The sequence below is a fragment of the Brachycentrus maculatus genome, unplaced genomic scaffold (assembly GCF_059751285.1).
Source record: "Brachycentrus maculatus isolate JH-2025_06_01 unplaced genomic scaffold, ASM5975128v1 h1tg000619l, whole genome shotgun sequence".
In the NCBI taxonomy this organism is placed as follows: Eukaryota; Metazoa; Arthropoda; class Insecta; order Trichoptera; family Brachycentridae; genus Brachycentrus; species Brachycentrus maculatus.
This window is the reverse complement of record NW_028281357.1, coordinates 16,012-37,192: the sequence shown is the minus strand read 5'-3', so window position 1 is coordinate 37,192 and position 21,181 is coordinate 16,012. Positions and strand designations below refer to the sequence as shown.

Sequence of the window (21,181 nt, the reverse complement as noted above, 5' to 3'; positions counted from 1 at the left end):
GGACATCTGTAGTTCTCTAAACTAGTCGTGTTTACATTAATAAACCCAAAAATTGGTATTATACAAGTGTTTTATTATTATATTGTAATCGTCATGTTATTCCCCAAAGTTAATTCTAAATCAATAAACAATATTGAATCATTCATAATAATATATTTATTAAATATAATTTTAAAAGCCTTATCAGCATGTAAATGGCGCTTAAGTCACTGTTAACTTGATCGTTAATTCTATGAAGACGAGGTTAGCTTTAAATCTGAGGGAAGAGTTTATAGTATTTGAAGGGATAAAAATGATGTAGTTGAAGAAAACTACTGCTTTATAGGAACGTTGTAAATAGTAGACAGGAAGTTGAAATTCGGTCAGCTAAGTCAGGGCATGGGACATTACTCAGATAAAATAAAAATTACTATGTTTTTATTTATTTTCAATTTTTTATTATTCTGATTTTTATACATTTATACTGTCCTATATTTTCTGATGGATTCGCATTTTATATAAATATAAAATCAAGTTCCACAAACGCTCTCCTCATCTCAAAAACGTTTATTAAACAAAGACTATTTTCATTTGTATGTGAGGTCCGAATACTGGATATACATATTCACATACTTGAGAAACGCTTGTAAAGAAGATTTTCAATTTATTTACCTTATAATTTGACCAGTTTATTTATTTACAACATTTTGAGTGTGTCCAGTTAATCTACCATGATTTTTTTGCTAAAATATGCTGGACTTTTTTTCTAATTTGTCTTTATAGCGTTTCGAGTTTCCACTCACGACATCATTATGATTTTGCACATATACAAACATATGGTACAAATGTACCATTTGTTTCAGCGACTCCCGCACTTTTGAAACATATGTGCCCTTTTTTATAACTCATTCATGGTTAATTTTTTAAAAAGGATCATTAAATGAGAATGTGGATGAGGTGTGCTAAAAACAAAGCTTAAATATAAAATAATAAATACAATTTTATACCATTCATTATATCTCTTTCCATCATATAATGTATTTCTATAATTATGATTGTACTGCATTACCTAATCGAATATTCTGTCTTGATTTCAAGAAACAGCCGTGTCAAAATTCTTCGAAATTAAATTCCCCGAATTCGAGTTCTTCGAATGGTAACAATATTTAACTTAATAATAATTTACTTACTTTTTACTTTTGCAGATGATTCCCGAAATAAATACATACCCAAATCAAGTTTGTATTATTTTTAAAAGTCATACAATGAAGTTAGTGATTTCTTCCACTAGAATGATCAATCATTAACAGAAACACAGGATAAATTACGGATGTTATCCTAAAAAATAATATTCATTACTAAAATATACTTTTATATTTAAAATAACTAAAATAAAATGTCACTCTCGGCTACCGTACTAGAGGTCCCGGGTTCGATACCCAGGGCGTGGGTCAAAAAAATATAAGTGATTTTATCACCCTAATATTTATTCAATATGACCTTGGGACGGTGGAAGCGGAGGGCTGATCACCATTCCTTCATGTGTAAACGATCAAGATAACACTGCGTTTATATGATGCAGTGCCCTATGCACCATCAGGTATAGATAAGGGTTGGAGTAAAAGAAAAGAACTTAATAAAAGATTTAAAAAAATGTTTTTCTATGTGTAACGAATGAGAAAATAGACATCATAGTATCAGGAACGCAGACTCGCCTAAGAGTTTATTTTGTTGTGTATTGAGAGTTGAGTCTATTTTAATATTTTGGCTCAGAATTCGGGTCCAAAATATTAAGTTACCACGTTCCATTTCTAGTTCCGAATGGGAACATTGAGACGTAAATAGTTTTTTTACGCATAACTTCACTATCGCACACAATAGAGTATTATCACTATGGCTGTACCATTTCGATTTTCCTCGCGGTATGATTAATAAAGTTTCTTTGAGCGATGGGAATATTTAGATTAGAAATATCAACTATGAAGGAATTAAATGTTATTAATAAATGGTAGTCAAAGAACGCCGCATTCCGTGATCAATTCCTCAAAATCCAGCGCCCAAATCAATAAAATTGATAGAACATAAATCATAGATAATTTTATAAGCATTATTTCATTTTTTACAAATTTCGTGTATGTATTACCATTTAGCTTTAAAATAATAAATGTTTGGGTAATATATCCAAAATAAAACAAGGTTTTTGTTGGATTGAATTCTACATTTATTTACGTATATCTTAATACGTGACGCGTTTCGTCTTCTTAGGACATTATCAAACAACATTTTTAGTGTTTGATAATGTCTTAAGAAGACGAAACGCGTCACGTATTAAGATAAACATAAATAAATGTTCGCCAGGAACTACGCTTGGATGGCTTGACTCTGGCCAATATCTGTACCCGACGGATTCTCCAGTTCTTTGGACACGTTGCGCTTAGCAACGAGGATAGCCTGGAACGACTAGTTGTGATCGGTATCCTGAAGTGAAAGAGAGGGAGAGGAAGATCCCCCACACGATGGACTGATCAAATTAAGGCAGCAGCAGGCACCTCAGTGGTTGGAGCGCTACGTGCAGCGCAGTCAAGGGATAACTGGAGAAGAGTCATTGCTTCTGCAAGGGTCACAGCCCTCAGCAATGAGGATTAAGACGGAGAAGAGAAAATAAATGTAGAATTCAATCCAACTAAAACCTTGTTTTATTTAGGATATATTACCCAACAATTCAATATGGAATTCTACCAACTGTCTGCAGTTACAATAAATAATATAAAATAATAATTAAAAAAAAAAAACGCAATTTGCGAAAGATCCTAGAGGATTCTTGAAAGAACGAAGTTAGAGAAAGGGGGAGATAATGTTTTATTTATTTACATATAATTCTACGAATGATTTTCATGACAGAATGTGTATGGACATTGAAAGCTATCCCACCGCATGCCCAGATGTGATACAGAAGCATCTAGTCTTCCTGACAGATCTGCTCTTACAAAGCAATTTATTTTTTAACCAAGTTGCGAAATTTATTGAAAATGTGAAAAAATATAAAATTGTATACCGATTTTACTGTGAATTTACATTTAAAAGCTTTCAATATACCTGTCACTGACAATGTAAATATGTATGGACACTAATAAATTATGCCACGAAATCACTTGATCACGTACCTATCACAAAATGCCAACAGAAAGGGAGTTGTATTCCATCATGACAAGGGTGGCCACAAACATTTTTGATGACTCGAATAAAATTGAAGGAACTTGGTAGTATGTTTTCTAGGGATGGAAAGATTGATAAAGACATAGAAAGGAGAGTGAATGCTGGGAACAAAGTGAATGGTGCACTGAAACCAGTTATAGCAAATAAAAACCTATCAGCGGAAGCCAAACTGGCAGTGCACAACGGAGTCCTGGTTCCAACTCTAATGTATGGAAGTGAAACATGGAGTTGGCAAAAGAAGGATGAAAGTAGACTGAATGCAGTCGAAATGCGATCTCTCAGAAGAATGTGCGACAAAACGATGTATGATAGATGTGCGAATAGTGAAATAAGGAAGGAATGCAAAGCTGAGATAAGCATTATCGATAAAATTAAGAAAGGTGTGTTGAGATGGTTTGGACATGTGAAACGAATGAGTCAGGAAAGAATGGTAAAACAAATTTATGAGGCGAATGTAATTAGGAAAAGAAGCTCAGGAAGACCGAGAAAAACATGGCACGATCAGGTATGCCAAATACTTGAAAGTGGTCAGGTTAGAAGTCGTAACAATCGGCGGGTATGTATGAGGAGATGCATGAACGTGGAAGAGGCGAAGAATGTTTGCAAGGACAGAGTGGTGTGGCGTTCTATTCTCTCTGCCTACCCCTGCGGAGAAGCGGCGTGATGGTTAGTTAGTTAGTTTTTGGTTGAGAAGTTTTGATGCATTCATCCTATAGTCCGGATCTTGCACCGTCTGATTACCAATAATATTAAATCGGGCCCTGCAAAACTCTCTGCGTGGTTAAAAATTGGCCTACGAAGTACCGCTGAAAATTACTTGGCCAAGTTTTTCGACGATACCATAAACCAAAGAAGCAACCTGAAAAATGGCATAAGGTCACTGATAATAATGTACTTAATTAAAACTGATTATCAACTAAGAATTATATTTTTAAATGTACCAAAAAACCGCAGAGACTTTTTATATGACCCAATTTATAATTGACTAGTGGTACCCAGCCACGCGTTGTGTGGCTCAGTCTGATTAAATGGAAAAGAAGCCAAATAGAAAGCACATTTCCTAATACAAAGCTTTTAAAGGAATGAAAATATTAAAACAATAATAATAATCATTAATAATAATCTTTAAAACAACCATGCAATCGAAAACATTGAAAATGTCAAATGACAGCAGTTGTCAATAAGAACATTGTCCACCATGAGCAATTCGAAGTGTTGTGCGTGTTGCTATCTCTTCAACACATGGCGCTGCCACTGCGGTAAAAAATATTTATCTTAGGTAAAAAACACCTGTAACAGGTAAAAAATACAGGCGTATTGTACATTGTAAATTTCTAAGCGATCGGTGAATAGCTTGAAGATATTTGAGACTTGTAACAACTTTTTTAATGTCATAAAATCAGACTTTTTGAGCTCTCAATTATCCACGACATTATGAGTGTGTCCAAATACTTGTTCAAAATATTTTTAATAAATTATCTAGTCAATTATAAGCTAGAATAATAATATTAAAATATTATTTTCTGGCGTTTCTCATGTATGTGATTATTATCCAGGATTCGGGCCTTACATACAAATATATTATAAGAGTTTGTACTGAATAAAAAATAATTACTCGTCTCACTAATAAACTTCACTAGTGAAAATTCTGCTGATTCTTGTACAATATTTTAAAATTGGATCATAAATATATATATATAGAACTTCCAAGAATTTGAGTAGTGTGGTTGTCAATAATGGGTAGAATTGGTGAATGTTACACGTGTGTAAAGTGATCACTAAAACCAACTAATTTACCAGCCTATGCCGGTCGTAATCCCCGTAAATGCCCAGACTTTCATATTCTTTTCATGTATGTTGGGATGTCAAAAAAAAAATCACAATTCGCTCACTCCTTTCAACAACGTCATATACAAAAATCGTCAATTTTCAGTTGTGCATGTTTTCGGAATGCCTAGAAAATGTACTACATCCCAGCAAAAGAGGGATATTTTTAGCTAAATATTTACCCGCTACAGGGCAGAAAGTGTCGTTTTTGCATTTGGAAGAAAAGGTATTGTTTGATTTTTTTTAAATACTAAATTTTTTGGATGGAGAAAAAACATTCAGGTTTGACCATAAAAGATCTTGTTAAATTGTTTGACTTGATTTTATTTTTAATACGTTTTACTATATTTTTAAACTTAAAAAACGATCTACTGAAAAACCAAGTGTTTTGATATATGACGTTGTTGAAAGGAGTAAGCGAATTATCCATCCAGATATCAATTGCAACATTCATTGAAGTGGACCTTTCACATTGGGCACCTATTTTAAATAAGTGAACATTGCCACACGATTTGGGAGCAATTATTATCGAGTTTATTAACATGTTGACCAGTTGATATCATAATTTGATACGGAGTCGGCCGATGGGCGAGTGGGAAGCGGACTTGGGTGTAAGAGAGCTCCAGATCGCGAACGGGTCGCCTTGAAGCAAGTGTCGGCCAGACATGTGTGCGCGGACCAGCTTACGACGGATATGGTAGAGAAAATTATTTTAAACTCCCACATTAATTTGCCGATGGATTGGATAACATTCAATATTCATATTAGTACAGTGTCATTACACTCGTATAGAAAAATGTGTAACATAACTATCGAATTATATATGTACATATCGCTCACTCCTTTCAAGAACGTCATAAATCAAAAATTGTCAATTTTCAGTTGTGCATGTTTTCGGAATGCCCTGAAAATGTACTATATCCCAGCAAAAGAGGCATATTTTTAACTTAATATTTACCCGCTACAGGGCAGAAAATGTTGTTTTTGCATTTTGAAGAAAATGTATTGTTTAATTATTTTTATAAATAAATTAAATATTTTTCACATGGAGAAAAAACCTTCAGGTTTGACCTAAAAAGATCTGTTGCACCGTAAAAAGTTCAATAAGTGGCTTGATATTTATTTTTAATACATGGTGTTATATTTTTAAACTTTAAAATCGTTCTCCTGAAAATTCAAGTATTTTGATTTATGACATTCTTGAAAGGAGTGAGCGATATGTAGTCCACGTTTGCTAACTGCGCTTTCAAACGGGAACAAATGAATAGTGTCTCATTTATTGTACCTGCAGACAGTTGAATTCCATTTTAAATTTTTGGGTAATATATCCTAAATTAAACAAGGTTATTGGATTGAATTCTATTTTTATTTACATATTTAATGATACATAATGTGAAGCGTTTCATCTTATCAAGACATTATTAAAATATTTGCAAAATGTCATTATTTACTAACTATATATTATTAGATTAAAACCAATATTTTTAGCTTTTTCACTTTATTTTTATTTGACCAGCGACCGGGTTTCGTCGTTACCGACATCATCAGACTGGTGATGTCGGTAACGACGTCGCTGGTCAAATAAAAAAAAAATAAAAAAATAAATAAAAAAAAAAAAAAATATATATATATATATATATATATATATATATATACACATATATAATAGTGGTTTTACGCTATATTTTACCCCCCCCCCCCCTGGATATCGAACCCAGGACCCCTCGCACGGTAGCTTTATAATAGCTCTATCGTACAAAGTCAAACACTATGTACGTATGAGAAGATGTATGAATATGGAAGAGGCGAAGATTGTGTGCAAAGACAGATTGTTGTGGCGTTCTATTCTCTTTGCCTACCCCTGCGGAGGAGCAGCGTGATGGGTAATTAGTTACACATTATGCAGTCAACATTGCTAAAAATAAAATACCTTATATCGCGTAATAGCTTTAAAGTCAAAAATAATATGTTTAAAAAATCGGTAATTTCATAAGCTTTACACATATGTTGTCTTGTTAGGTAATATATGCAAAATTAAACACGGTAATTGGATTGAATTCTACTTTATTTACATATATAATATGTGACAATTAATAGCAATGTATAGCAATTATTGTTAGTATATAAGGACGTTTTGTAAATATTTTTAGTCAGTGTTTGATGTCTTAATAAGACGAAACGCGTCACATATAATATATGTAAATAAAGTAGAATTCAATCCAATAACCGTGTTTAATTGTAGATATATTACACATCAATTAAATGTGGAATTCTACCAATTGTCTGCAGTTACAATTAATACATATGTTGTCATTTCCTCGCTGTTTTCTGCTCTCCTGGGTGTTCTATTCTTTATTTTTCATTACTATACATCTCTCCCGCGGAATTACTCGCAAGTACATATTGTCGTAGAAAACGTAATACGCTATAAATTGTTATAATGAAATGAAGGAAAATTTAGTTTTTTTTTATATCTTAGCCATTTCAACGGTCAACATTAAAATATGCTCGTTTGAATAAAACACGTGTATGATATCACATTTTTATTTATTAATATAAACACGGCTAGTATCAACAGGTGAAAATACAAACTATTTGCATTTTTAACTGTTGATGAGGACATCTGTAGTTCTCGAAACTAGTCGAGTTTACATTAATAAACTCAAAAATTGGTAGTATACAAGTGTTTTATTTTTATATTTTAATTGTCATGTTATTCCCCAAAGCTAATTCAAAATCAATAAACAATATTGAATCATTCATAATAATATATATATATATATTTATTAAATATAATTTTAAAAACCTTTTCAGCACGTAAATGGTGCTTATGGCACTGTTAACTTGATCGTTAATTCTATGAAGACGAGGTTAGCTTTAAATCTGAGGGAATAGTTTATAGTATTTGAAGGGATAAAAATGATGTAGTTGAAGAAAACTACTGCTATATAGGAACGTAGTAAATAGTAGACAGGAAGTTGAAATTCGGTAAGCTAAGCTCAGTCGTCAGGGCATGGGACATTGCTCAGATAAAATAAAAATTACTATGTTTTTAATTATTTTAAATTTTTTATTATTCTGATTTTTATACATTTATACTTTCTTATATTTTCTGATGGATTCGCATTTTATATAAATATAAAATCAAGTTCCAAAAACGCTCTCCTCATCTTAAAAACGTTTATTAAACAAAGACTATTTCCATAGAGGTCCGAATACTGGATTATACATATTCACATACTTGAGAAACGCTTGAAAAGAAGATTTTCAATTTATTTACCTTATAATTTGACCAGTTAATTTATTTACAACATTTTGAGTGTGTCCAGTTAATCTACCATGATTTTTTTGCTAAAATATGCTGGACTTTTTTTCTAATTTGTCTTTACAGCGTTTCGAGTTTCCACTCACGGCATCATTATGATTTTGCACATATATGTACAAACATATGGTACAAATATACCATTTGTTTCAGCGACTCCCGCACTTTTGAAACATATGTGCGCTTTTTTATAACTCATTCATGGTTAATTTTTTAAAAAGGATCATTAAATGAGAATGTGGATGAGGTGTGCTAAAAACGAAGCTTAAATATAAAATAATAAATACAATTTTATACCATTCATTATATCTCTTTCCATCATATAATGTATTTCTATAATTATGATTGTACTGCATTACCTAATCGAATATTCTGTCTTGATTTCAAGAAACAGCCGTGTCAAAATTCTTCGAAATTAAATTCCCCGAATTCGAGTTCTTCGAATGGTAACAATATTTCATTTAATAATAATTTACTTACTTTTTACTTTGGCAGATGATTCCCGAAATAAATACATACCCGCCGATCATTTCGATTCCCGAACTGACCACTATATATTTTATATAATGGAATATACAATTCTATGAAAAGCATAATTAAATCTAATGGAAAAACGTACTACTTTGTAAATGACTCTAGGTGAGTTAGCGTAAGTACACATTATTATTATTTACAACATTTTGAGTGTGTTCACGAATCTGAATTTTCTACACACAAGAGATATTTTTACATTTTGACATCTCAACATAGACGAAGAAGACAACTGTGTCACAAGATTGATCAATGTATCTAGGAGTTACAAAAAAATTGGTAGAAAAAGTAGAATGGTGAATATTGCACTTGTATAAAACGATCACTTAACCAGCCTATGCCAGGTCATAAACCCTGTAAATACCCAGACATTCATATTCTTTTTTATCTATCTTAAGATGTTAAAATATTGTTATTATATTATTTATAGGTTTAGCAATTAATTTGTAGAACTCCATTTTAATTTATATCTAAAATGTTAAAATCAAACACCGATTTTTTTAGTCTACCAAACTGTATTTTATTGTTAAAAAACACATAAAAATAAATTTTGTGACAATTGTTTCGCCTTGTTATGGCATTTTCAAACAAATGTCTTTGATATTATTTTTTATCTCATCAAAGATGAAGAAGAATGGATTTATGGGCATTTACGGGCTAACGATCGTCATAGGCTGTTTTAAGTGATCACTTTACACACGTGTAACATTCACCAACTCTATCCATTATTGACAACCACACTACTCAAATTCTTGGAAGCTCTATATATGAACCGATTTTGAAACATTGTTCATGAATCACTACAACTTCTATAGAGACATCTATTGGCGAGATGAAAAGAAGCTTTTTATTGAGCAGAAACTCTTTTATCAATATGTGAGGTCCGAATCCTGTATTATAATCACACTCATGAGAAACGCCAGAAAATATCATTTAAGCTTATAATTTGACCAAAATGTTGTAAATGTCTTTGATTTTAACATTTGATAAATAAATTATTATTATTATGTTCGGTGAATTAAGTTTCGACGAATTTCGCAGCCCTGACTTAGCGTGACCTTTCTAATATACCGGGTCATGTTGGTTATTGCATTTTGCATACTTCAGCTATGAATCGGGAACAGGATATAGCAGCTGCATTGCTTCTGCATCTAATTATTCCCAACTTTAACTTTTAAATTTATTTTTTGTTGGTATTCTGTGATTCTGCTAAAAGTCTGACCTTGTAACGAAAAGTTCATACATTTATTGAATCCAGGCTCGTACCCTATACATCATTTCTTCATCCATTAAAAAAACATCTTTTTCGCAAAGTGTTCCATCAATATGGCGATTTATTTTAAGTAGAACCCGTGACAAGAAGTTAATTTAACTAACTAACCATCACGCCGCTTCCCTGCAGGGGTAGGCAGAGAGAATCGAACGCCACACCACTCTGTCTTTGCAAACATTCTTCGCCTCTTCCACACACATGCATCTCCTCATTCATATCCGACGATTATAACGACTCCTGATCCGGCCGCTTTCAAGTATTTGACATACTTGATTGTGTCAAGTTTTCCTCGGTCTTCCTCTGCTTCTTTTTGCAAGTACATTCGCCTCATAATTTTCTTAAACCGTTCTTTCTTCACTCATACGTTCCACATGTCCAAACCATCTCAACACACCTTTCTTAATTTAATCGATAATGCTTGTCCCAGCTTTGCATTCCTTCCTTATTTCACTATTCGAACATCTATCATACATCGCTTTGTCGCACATTCTTCTGAGAGATCGCATTTTGACTGCATTCAGTCTACTTTCACCCTTCTTTTACCAACTCCATGTTTCACTTCCATACATTTGGGTCGGAACCAAGACTCCGTTGTGTACTGCCAGTTTAGCTTTCGCTGATAGGTTTTTATTTCCTTATTTCATCATTCGAACATCTATCAAACATCGTTTTGCCACACATTCGTCTGAAGGATCGCATTCCGACTGCATTCAGTCTGCTTGAAGTTAATTTGTAGTATAACAATATATCGACCATTAGATTATGCATGCGTGTGGAACAGGCGAAGATCATGTGCAAAGACAGAGTGAGTGGGGAAGCGGGGGGATGGTTAGATGAACAGTTGCTTAGAAATTATAGACTCGGTAAGTTAACCTTTTAACCGCGTTCACTTTGTTCCTGAGAGACGCCCGTGCGCGGCGGTATTTCGCCGTTTTTTAAATGATTACTTTTATCATGTATTTAGTTAAGCAATGATTTATTTTCTTAAACAAAAACGTTCAATGGGATTCATTGTGCCTTTTTGGTACTCTATAATACACTCGTGTCACATTATTCTTGAAATATATCGTAATATAAACAAATAAGATCGTAACATAAATAAATCAAAGCACGCATCGTGTGTCACTCTTACCCACTGGCGATGCGTAGCTTCGAGAGTGAGACAGATATAGGGTATGATTATGGTGCGAACTAATTACCGACCGCAAGAAAAATCAGGGATCTGTTCTTTTATTTATCCTTGTGATGTTACAAATTATTAGTTAGATATTTCAACAGATATCATAAGGCCAAAAATTGACGTATTATTTTATCCAAAGTTCCACACCATAAAAAATCCCTCCAAGTTGAACTGAGGTTCGAAACTTGGAGCAAAGTAAAAACACAAACGGTTTTGTCAGCCGCGAACGGGGAATGTTTTGTGAAAACACATACGGTTATGTTAAACGAGACTTCAAATAAGAATCTTAATTTTCGAAAGGGAGAGATTTAAATTGGAAACAGAGTATGCATAAGAGAGTATTCAGTTGACAAAAATTGATGTGAGGATATAAGGATCTATCGGATTTGGCGGTGTCTTATTTGGAAAATGACAAAAGACGAATAATGCAAATAAATGAGCTTTGTAAAGGATCTTGATTGATGGATATAAACCATTAAATATGCTATAAATCCTAAATTTTCTAAGACAACTAAAAAATAATATGAAAATAACTCCTGTAATTGGAGATAATCCAGATTTTGTGAACAAGTATTTGGACACACTTAAAATGTTGTAAATAAATTATCTGGTCAAATTATAAGCTCAATAATAAAAATGAAAATGGTATTTTCTGGCGTTTCTCATGTGTGTGATTATAATCCAGGATTCGGATCTCACATACTAATATAAGAGTTTCTGCTTAATAAAAAAGCTTCTTTACATCTCACCAATAGATGTCTCTAGTGAAGTTCTAGTGATTCAAGAACAAGGTTTCTAAATTGGTTCATATATATAGAACTTCCAAGAATTTGAGTAGTGTGGTTGTCAATAATGGGTAGAATTGGTGAATGTTACACGTGTGTAAAGTGATCACTTAAACCAGCCGATGACGGTCGTCAGCCCCGTAAATGCCCAGACTTCCATATTCTTCTTCATCTTTGATGAGATGTCAAAAAATAACTAAAAAATATATTTTAAAAAAAATCTATCATTCTAAGCTCACAAGTTGTCATTCGGAGTTGACGTATTCGCTACGCAATGCACAATAAAAACAACATTTAGGAGTTTTTTAAATTATGTTTTTAAATCATATTTTCATACGGTGTACGGAGTGCGTGGAAGTTTTGATTGTAATAGTAATTAACTGCGAGTGTTTCAATGTTTTAGAATTTAGTACATAAACCCTGATGGTGACAAGGTTCTTGTCGAAACCGGTTGGATAAAGTGTACCAATAAAAAGTGGTTAAAACAAAATTATTTAATTTTATAAAGCTTATAAAATGTGCCACAAAGTATCTGCGAAAATCATTCAAGAAAATCTATCATTGTACTCACGAAAGCAATCTATTGTTTTTCACTAATCACTATCAGCTTTTCTATTGGTTGTCTCAAGATGACGTCACTTTACAAACGACTGGATCTCTATTTCATTGGATTATCTGTCAAAACGGAAGGTTAAGGCCACACGAATCGTTAACCGGTTTCAAAATCAGTCAATTGACATTTAATGATTTAAAGTTATTATATTTTGTAAATTTTGTAAATTTGTCCGCCTCCGTAGTGTAAGTCAGCATGCTCGGCTACCGTTCTGGAGGTCCCGGGCTCGATTCCCAGGGGGGTTTAATAAATATAAGTGATTTTTTCACTCTAATATTTATTCAATATTACTCTGGACTGGTACCTGAAGTGGAGGGCTGATCACCTTTCCTTCATGTGTAATCGATCGAGATAACACTGCGTTTATATGAAGCAGTCCCCTATGCACCATTGGGGTGCGGTAAGGGATTTATTATTATTATTATTATATTTTGTAAATAATATTAGGCAGACTTTTGATTTTCTTCTTCTTCAAACCCTCAACCGCACCCGATGGTGCATAGGGCACTGCATCATATAAACGCAGTGTTATCTTGAACGTTAACGCATGAAGGAGAGGTGATCAGCCTTCCACTTCGAGTAGCAGTCCGGGGTAATATTAGCGAATTAATAAAAGTGAATTTTTTTACTCTCGATTTACTAGTGCACTAATTTTGTTTAAAATAATGATATAAAGAACGATTAATTGAGATAGTATAAAAGAAACTTCTGTTTTTTTTTGTATTAGTGAAATTAGGGTGTTGAATATGTTTTTGCTTTATATATGTTAATTTTTTAAAATTTCAAACACAAATAAAAACCTAGAAATCACGAATATAATGTTTTTCACAACATCTCGAGCGTGTCCAAACCGTTGTTCACAAATCTGGGTTTCTTAAAATACCCTTGAGGTAGTATTTTACGAAAATTGCGTTATAAAAATAATCCTAATTATTATTATTATTTCTCTACTTGGGAAATATTTTCGCATATAAAAATGTCTCCTGTAGAGAAACGCAAATTACTGAACAAGGATTTAAAACAAAGGAGTATCTATGAAAGCTTACTCTAATCAACCGTGGATACTGTCGCGAACTCACACATGAAGCGACGTAAGATTTATATGATACTGTATGTTATGAGTTACAAAAATTGTGTAGCGTATTTATCAATCATGGGTAGGTGAATATATGTTACACTTGGATAAATTGATGCACTAAAACCAGCATGTGACAGGTCGTAAGCCCCAGACTTCCATATAATTTTTCATCCATGTTGAGATGTCAGAATGTAATGAGGATTTTCGAAATGTAATTATGTATTTAATATTTATATATGGAGGTATATACATGGAGGTATTAATATTTTTATAATATTATAAAAATAATACTCTTTTGTGTACATATTTTTTTTTATTGAAATATATATTTATTTAAATTAATAAAAATATATTTAAATAAAAAAAATATTTAAAAATCATGATTTACATTATATATCAAATATTATTATACACAATATTAAATGCTTGTATCAAAGGTCCGGAAAATGCGAAAAAATATATTCATATTTGTAAATTTAATAAATATATGCACAAAATATGAAAAATAAATTTTAGTAGTTTTTATGTCGGGTTGTGGTCCCGTGGTTAGTGTCGCGGACTCGTAAGTCAGAGTTTCTCGGTTCGAATCCACTCTACCACAATTTGATACCTATTTCTAATAATGAGCCGCCTAGGCTCACAGAAATAGTATGAAATTGAAATATTCATGTAAATAACACAAATATTTCTCTTTTTTTTGTTTAAAGTATTTTTTAAATCCACTCCTTAATATTTTATAAAAATGACATATATCTTTTGGAATTTAGCAGGTATGAATAAAAAGTGTGAACAAACCTCACTATAGAATGTAATTCCATGTCGCGCTGTTTTACCGCCGGATATGATACATTCTCAGTGATCAGTGATTGGTCCTCGACGTCATCTCATTTCTTGAATTAATCTCACTAAATTACGTCACTTCTGCACTGCCATACCTTCTATTCTACAATATCACCTGCGCACTTTAATTATGGTACCTACGTCTATCGTTTATATGGCAGAAACTAGTAAAAAATCAATCTGTACCTAAATACGCAAGTCAGGACTAGTAGGTACTAATATAAGTAGGTAGGTTTAAAAATGTCTTGTTACCATAGTAACGCTATTTTTAAATTTAAAAGAATTGTTCTAAATAATAAATTTGAAATAAGAAAAAAGGTAGTTACTTACTACACCATCTTCAATTTCTTTATTGTTATCACGTTTCTATGGAATCATTTAAAACATTAACCGCTATTTTACAGGTTAATATCAAAATTATGCAATTTTATTTTGTTTCACAATTTTATTTTAAAAGATTTATCGTTCGGAATAGGTGACACTTCAATAATATTAAAATATTTTTATGATTAGGTAGGTACGTACACTAAAACATTTGTTATTTCATCACTTTACATTATCTTGTCAACGTGGCAACATCATTTTTAAATTGGAAAGAATTATTGTTTGAATTAGGGCAACACTTAAATAGAGTAGGTAGAGACTAGGATAAACAATTGAATTTCAAAAAATATCGAACGTTCATTTATCACATTTCTTTAGCATGGAAACATTATTTTTGAATTCGCGAGATTTGTTCGAAATGACACTTGGCAATAATTTTCAAGGGATCCCGCGCTTTTGGATCCATTTTGACGAACGTAATTTATGTTTTCGGGTATTTTTGAGCTCTCGCGAACGCTGTCTTTCGCCTGGTGTTCTCTGCTAAACTAATTTATGGCTATGTATTAAGACAGTCCCGAGTTTACCTTATTATGGAAGCAAAGCCCACTCGTGTTGGGCATACGGGGGCGGACGCGGCATACGGCGAGGCGAGTTCCTGCCCGAGGAATGTTGGATTCTACATTTTGTTCGACACTTAATAGGTAGGTACTTGTAGATAGTACTTTGTACTTGGAGATTATCGATTTCAATTGGAACATAATCGCACGCAATACATTGTTTTACATTATTAATCCCTTTTCATAAAGCAACAATCGCGGAATTCTAATGAATTCAGCGATTCTTGCCCGTACCAGAACCTCGCTCTCTTCGATACCTACGTAAATTAATTTACGGAAGTACTAAGCAAATAAATAAACAAAACATATCGTTCACCATTTTTCCCTCCAATATTTTCACATTCTTTAATTGTGTTTGATGACTGGTTTATAATACAGGGTGGCATAAAATTAATCAGCTTATCAGAAGATGCTATATTTTTTGCAAATGGCGCCGTACGTCAATCATATTTGACACTTGTGAACTAGACGGCTGCAGTATACAAACAGATTGATAAAACGGGCACAATCATGCATCAATACTGGCGGCAGCCCCTTTTCACTTTACAAAAAAAATGTTAAGGTCCAAATAGAGATTTCCATCACTCAAAATCATTTTTTTTTTATTTAGTAAAAAGGTTATTCTAAAACAAACTTGGATGATTAATTTTGGACCAGTCTGAATCTGTTTGTATACTACAGCTGTCTAGTTTACAAATGTCAAATATGATAGACTTACGATGCCATTTACAAAAATCATAACATTTTTCGATGGGTGATTATTTTGCGCCACCCTTTATAACGTAATTTCTTTCAAACGCATCTACGTCTAATATCAGCTGTTTTCTGAAATTTTTCATGCGTTTTCAAATGATTGTCAATGTTTGATGTATCGAATGAGTAAAATAGTATTTTTTTATTGAGTCAGAAGCCGAAAAAAGATGAATAAAAAAAAATAATACATAATCACACTTCTTTCAAATTAAGAAGTGATTATTTATATTCAAAGCATTTACTTTGTGGTCACACATTTTAATTGATATTAGTAATGTTAGTAAATAACCACTCACCGACTACTTCTGTCTACCGGTTTCGAGACGTACCCGTCTCTTCGTCAGGACATACACTACAATTTAACAATCATGCGAACAACACTACACCACACCCACTTAGTATGTATGTGAATAGTACTAAGTGGGTGTGGTGTAGTGTTGTTCGCATGATTGTTAAATTGTAGTGTATGTCCTGACGAAGAGACGGGTACGTCTCGAAACCGGTAGACAGAAGTAGTCGGTGAGTGCTTATTTACTAACATTACTAATATCAATTAAGAAGTGATTTTTAAAAAAGTTGTTTTTAAAGATAAATCATATTAAAATTCAAATTAAACATTTTAACAAAAAAGGTTATAAATCACAATTTTTGTGCTCTAAATATTGATTAAATAATTTTATTAAAAAAACTATCTGTATCCGACGCCGCATTGCTATGGCTCTCTATTTAAATGGAAAAGAAAAGAAATATCATATTAGAATAGGCGCGTATTCGAATGTGGCGTTGTGACAAAATTTCTAAGCGATCACGCACCGTGTTCACGCACCGATCAAGAGCACCGATCCGAAAAAATATAGACAAAAGCACATGCCAATCCAAGCCAATCGTCGTTTTAAAACGCCCGGACCGCGGTGTGCGCTGCATGCAAGCAGCAGCAGCAAGCAGATTGCTATCAGCGACCAGAGATGACAAGGAACGGGCCACTGCGCTCAGTCACTGCCAGAGCCAGAGTAGTGACGGCTCTAAGCTAAAATATAATTGCGGCCTATTAGTTTTTTTTATTTCATTTTAAAAAATCTTCTTCTTCTTTTTGTAGATCCAAGGGATCTGTTTGCACCTCCGCATGTCGCTCTTGGGATGTTTGGGTAAAAAAATCGTGAATATTTCATTATTTAATTCAATAATCTAATAGAAATATTAGTTTGCATTTACGAAAAACTAGAAAGTCTTTATTTTATTATATAAAATGCAGTTCCACCAGGAAATGTGAGTACAAATTTTTAATCAAATACGACATTTTTTGTGACAAGTAAAGAAATATCTTCAGCTTTACATAAATTAATTGTTAACTCGGTGTTTGTGAACTTCGTCGTAAAAAATAATATTGTTTCCTATTATATAATAAAATAACAACTATGTAATTTTTTCCTCATTAATTTTATTTGACCAGCAACCGGGTTTCGTCGTAACCGACATCATCAGGCTGGTTAACAGTCTGCCTCGAAGGGCATAGGTAGGTACAGCAGAACAGAGTAAGAATGGAGCAGGGTTGCTGCAACTACTCGCTCTGGAGCTTGGGGAAAAGGAACAACCCTGACTGTGAGCGTGGAGCTGAGCAGACCATAAGGTACATAGTGCACGACTGAAGGCTCACAGGGTTTGGTGGTGACCTTCGGGATATCCAGGAGGCGGTGGACTGACTGACTGGAAAGAAGACTGGAGCCAAGACGCAACGTACATGGGCTAAGATACCAGGGCCGCACGAAAAGTTAAGTTATTTAGCTCGTGCGTAAATCCGGCACTGCGCGCAGCCAGTGCGCACTGCGGCTCGCCCACGCGTCGCTAAACGTAATAATATTCTAAATTACAAAATAAAAACAACAGGAATCCACTCGGAATAAAGCTGCGTGCACACTGCGCCGGCGGTGTGCGCAAACAGCACCCGCCCGGCGAAAAATGTTTTTTGTCAACAGAATGACAAAATATTCATTCATCTTTATTGCAAACCTTGAGGCGAAGCGTGCAGGTCTCTACTTCATAAGGCGTATACATTATATGTACATTTAATGAAAAACTAATTGATGGAAAACATTCAAACAATTTGTATTGCACTGTATTTCATTTCTTGTAATATGTTTTTCATTGTTTGTGAACCATAAATAAAAAAAATTAAAAAAAGTTACATATCCCTGATAAAATGAGAAATACGACAATACTTTAAGTGTGTCCAAATTTTTGTTTACAGCCCTGGGTTTGTTCACATAGGAGATATACCACCAGATGTCGCATGCGTCGCACTGAATAAACAAAAGACACCAGATAGAAAAATATAATAAAGTGAACTGTCAGAATTAGATATATAGAAAAATATTGTAAACATTAATTAAGAATAAACTTTTAATGTCGTTTCTTTTATTACAAAGCAACACATTGTAGATTTTATTATTATACACCCACTTTACATATATTACACCTAATTTACAAAGAAAAATATTACGACGCTTTATATATATATATATATATATATATATATATATATATATATATATATATATATATATATATATATATATATATATATATATATATATATATATATATATATATATATATATATATATATATATATATATATATATATATATATATATATAAATATATATATATATATATAAATATATATATATATATATATATATATATATATATATATATATATATATATATATATATAGCGGAAGCTAAACTGGCAGTGCACAACAGAGTCCTGGTTCCAATATATATATATATATATATATATATATATATATATATATATATATATATATATATATATATATATATATATATATATATATATATATATATATATATATATATATATATATATATATATATATATATTTATTGCTTTTTATATATATATATATATATATATATATATATATATATATATATATATATATTTATTGCTCTTCTTAACTTTTGCTATATTTTATTCTTAATATTTACTTTTAACTCGTTTAACATTTGTGAAATTTTGTAATTGGAATGTTGCAATTACCTATTTTATTTGTTATTCATTATTGTAAATGTATTTATGTTGATGTTCTGTTAAATAAATAAAATAAAATAAAATACAGTGGAACCTCTCATAACGAGCATAATTCGTTCCAAAATCGTTAGGCGAAACATTTTTTATTTTGACTAGCGCGCAAGTCCCGGCTCACAAGTTAATGTCGTGAAAAAGGGACTGGCCCTTTCACTGTAAATCGTTATGCGAAATGTCGCTCGTTAAGGGAGCAACAAATTCACATTTTAGCTCGTAATGCGAATTCCTCGTTATGAGAGGTTCGACTGTATATTGTTTCGGCATTCAGTTCATGGTAGGACATAATTAAATTATAAATAAATCTCTTGTTTTTTTACATATACCTATTGCAATATTTATATGGACACGGGAGACGTGTTCTCTATACGTGGCTGCAATATTTGTATGGACACGGGAGACCCGTGTTTTATGCGTGGTAGCAATATTTGTATGGACACGGGAGCCGTGTTCGAAGCACAGAACGTATTAGAATATATTTTATGTTAAATAATTAAGAAAAATATCTTGTAGACGCGCCTTTAGCAATATATGTTGAATGTAAACCTGTATAATAGGTACCAGGTACATCAATCCCCCACGCCTCTACTTACCAACAAATGTTATTATTTGTACTTTACAGGAAATTACAATTAAATTTGAAAGAAAGGACGTTTTTAAAAGCGGAATATTGATTTTAATGCATTTTTAATGTTTATTTTGTACGCCTCTGTAGCGTAGTGGTTAGCGCGTTCGGCTACCATGCTGGATGACCCAAGTTCGATATTCAAGGGGGCGAAATAAACATTTTATTTTTCATTATAATATTGATCGAATATCACCCTGGACTGATACCTGAAGCGCAAAACTGGTCATCTTGCCGTCAAGTAATTGACAATCAATTAAAACTGCAGTGCCCTATGCACCATTTGGTGGGGATAATATTTAAGGGTGTACTCTCAAATATACAATTCAGTACGCGTTCGGCTGCACGAGGAGCCAGACATGTCTACAAGCATATTATTTTGTAAAAAATATTACAAGGATTTTTTTAGAATAAATATTAAAAAAATATTTTAAATTTTTTTTTAACTCCTTTCAATAACTTATTTTTCAAAGCCATATACAGTATTAATTTAGAAGAAAAACTTAAATGTTACCCGCGTTTAAGAAAATTAAGTTGCGGGCTATTGATTACCCCGCCTGTTACGGACAGATCGCACACCCTGTGTAGCGGCCCAGAAAAGGACTTCTAGGCGCCCGGCGGGCGAGATGGCTGCCCGTTGGGCCGCGGCCCTGAAAAGGGCTTTTGTGTATTTATGTTACTATTTTGTGCGGCTCTTGGTCCTTTCCTATATGTTGTTCTATGTTGACTCTATGTAATCTTTATATATCGTGTTTATGTCAGTTTTTAGGCAGTCTTGCCCGCCTCCGTAGTGTAATGGTCAGCACGCTCGGCTACCGTTCTGGAGGTCCCGGGTTCGATTCCCAAGGGGGGTAAAATAAATATAAGTGATTTTTTCACTGTAATATTTATTCAATGTTACCCTGGACTGGTACCTGAAGCGGAGGGCTGTTCACCTTTCCTTCATGTGTAAACGATCAAGATAACACTGTGTTTATATGACGCAGTGCCCTGTGCACCATTGGGTTCGGATAAGGGTTATGTATACAACAATGTAACTAGATGTTAGTATGTAGAATTATTGACAACTGTAACTAGTGTAAGATTACTAGTGATGAAATGTATGTATA

General features: G+C 32.9%; 1 protein-coding gene across 1 annotated transcript in view; it reads right to left on the bottom strand.

The window, feature by feature from the left end:
- The window catches only part of LOC148301037 (uncharacterized), a 40,845-nt gene extending 25,330 nt beyond the window's left edge, over positions 1-15,515 (bottom strand). Inside the window, exon 1 of the mRNA XM_088273899.1 lies at positions 14,600-15,515. The gene's annotated coding sequence lies outside the window, so the exon portion shown is untranslated. The remainder of the gene's footprint in view (positions 1-14,599) is intronic.
- Between the last annotated feature and the right edge of the window lie 5,666 nt (positions 15,516-21,181).